The following is a 2,925-nucleotide window of genomic DNA, read 5'->3' as shown; positions in this document are numbered from 1 at the left end:
AGGATCTATAGTATTTGTGTACGTGAAGAGGTTTCTACCATTAAACTATAAGTGCGGAAAATGAAATGCAAGGAGTAAACTAATGCAAGAAAAGTAAAGTGTAGTAAAGTAAAGTAAGGTGAAGTGGAGTAACTCTTGGGGGTAAGTGTTCTAGCAAATTGCTAATTTTTGTGTGTGGTTGTCACAATTAGTGAATCTCGGTATAGTCTTTGTAGTGTTTCTCCTAGAGAAGAACCATAGATAGGTGTAGCCATAGATATGAGCAAATACACCCCTAGTGATTGACCTCAATGCCACTTAGGAGCAAATAGCGGAGTTATTAAGACATAAAGTCCAACTACCATTGTAAGCTTAAAGGTCCCCATAGTTATACCCCCATTGATTAACCATGAATTAATACAACATGAATATTGATGAGTGCATTTTTATAGTGTTTTTACATTATTATTTCATATAGATATCTCTAAGTAGCAATAGGATTTTTGTATTTCTGCGTTTCTGTGCCCCTTTTATGCTTGTCTACGCAGGATCTCAAAATATTAAGGCAATAATGAAATATCAATAAAAACTATCATTTTATGGTATTTTGACGTGATAAAAATCATCTAAGCACTTAACCATGCGCCTGGGTGAAAGGGAATTGCGATGAGAAGTTCAAGTGAGTTTAGCGAGCATCAGTACGGGAGGCACCTGTACGGCGTGCCAGTAGCACCATCTCGTCAAATACTTTCATCTCGCGCAGACGACAGAGAGATCTGAGATACACAGCCTCGGGAAACACAGAAACACCACCTCTAGGATAGATCTGGAGGAGAAACTTTGGAGAAGATATCATCCGGGCTGCTACACGGATCATCGGAGGACAAGGCATCATCCCCTTTATCATCAACTGCTGCATCTCCATCACCATCACCGATCCCATTCTTCTTCAGCCATAGTTGTGATCTTGATTGCTATTGTGGATTTGTATTCGAATTCATACCATTACTTTCATCCCATCCGTAAGAATATGATGATGTTCTTGATTGTTTCCATGTGTGAGTAGTTCATCTTGTTCTTGGGGAGATGGAGAAACCCTAGCATGAATATGAGATGAATCTAAGACTAACTATGATTTTAATGTATTAATGTGTGTTAGTTATCTCTCTTGATATTATATGTTGTGCACCATGTAATATTTTTCCTTAGGGTCTCGAGAGGAACTACCTTTTGAAGTGTGGTAAAGTGTACGGTGAGAAGTGACATTATCGTATCAACATTTTAACACATGGAGGAGGGGGATAAAGAGAGACTCACCAAGCTCATATCGATAACCATGGGAAACCCTTAATTGCGATGGTCAACATGTGGTTTGCAGAAGGCTAGCTGCAGTGGTTATTTAGAGATGCGATGACCGATGGTTTTCTGGGCGCATCTTGTTATGAAGCTCTCATTAGTTATATACCTATTAGTTGACGCGACTTTTCGTCAACTAATGCACATTCCACTCATTAATTATATACCTATTAGTTGACGCGAGGTCCAAAAAACACCGGAAAAAAGACGCCACACGTCGACCTTATGCTCGAGAGATCTAGAGATCTAGAAATAGAGAGAAGTGGGAAAGGTGGCCGACCGGTGTGGAGGCGATAGATCTAGATTTTGCATTGCAACCTAGCTAGAGGGGCTAGTGTGCGCAGGGGAGCACCTTTTCCTCAAATATATCAAACTTGGTTGGTTGAATTAGCTAAAATGGATGGGGGAATGAGTTACCAAGTGCTTCGGTCGAACTTGCCATTAAATGTGAGTGAGTGAGGGTGGTGGTAGGTGGCTGGTCGAATTTGTATGAAGGTCCAGGTTACCACCAGCGGATCTGAAAAATGCCAGCGATAACTATTTTATCCCCGACAAAATTTACTACCGGGCTCCAGCGGTATATTCAGCCCAGGTTGCCCATGCAGGACCACTTTACCCCCGGCGCATTCGAACCCATTTCGCCAGTGGTAACTACCCTTATCCCGGCGCTTCTACCCCATTTCGCCGGCGGTAATGCGAGACCCATCCGTGGCCTCGCGGCCCAACACATGCCTGACGCCTTTTGGCTCTCTTCGCGAGCGATAAGTGGGCTAGCCCCGGTGCTTCCAACCAGACTCGCCGGCGGTAACGTGTGGCGACCCTGAAAGGCCTTACCGTCGGTCACTTTGGTCCTAGTTCGCCGGTGGTGATAAGTCCGGCTATAAGCTTATTTCTAGCAGTGGTTAATTATTACATGGCACGTATCTCCCTCCCGCACGCCCTTCCGCACCCCAAACCCTAACTGCCTCCCGCCGCCGCCGGTGGCGCCGCCGGGCAAAAACCGCAGGGCGTTGAAGCGGTGGCCTTTCCTCGTGGCGCGCAGCGAACGGCGGCCAGGATCTTCCCTCGACGCTGCGGTGGCGCCCCCCCGACTACCGTGTGGATGGCTGGGCAGCGGCGGTCGGACGTGGATGGTTGGGCGGCGGCGAGACTTGATCTGTGCTGCGGCCCTCCCCGCCTCCCGTCGGCGGGACGCCGGTGGTGGCTGGTGGTGGGAGGTGGTCTGCGCCATCCCCTCCGCCTCTCGCCGGTGCGTGATGATCTTGGGATTCTCCCGCGACACGAGGTTGCCCGGGGCAGCAGCCTTGGGTTCGACGGTGGAGGCGGCCCTCTTCTTCGCCGGAGATGGTCAGCCTGCGTATGGTGGTGCTGGGTCTTTCGATCTATCACCGCGTACCGACGGTGAGGTGGAGAGGCATGGAAGCCGACGACGGCTGATATTGCCGGTGGAGGGCTGGCGTTCGGTTGCGGCGATGCCCAGGGTGTGTGCGGTGTCTCCGGACAACACGATCTACGCTTCGTGTCTCCGGCAGCAGCTGTGGCCAGCCTGGGATGGTCGCCGGCGTGGGGGCCCAGCCTGAATAAAGGCGG

Source organism: Lolium rigidum, chromosome 5, assembly GCF_022539505.1.
Source record: "Lolium rigidum isolate FL_2022 chromosome 5, APGP_CSIRO_Lrig_0.1, whole genome shotgun sequence".
NCBI classification, from domain to species: Eukaryota; Viridiplantae; Streptophyta; class Magnoliopsida; order Poales; family Poaceae; genus Lolium; species Lolium rigidum.
Note: the sequence above shows the minus strand (reverse complement) of the source record.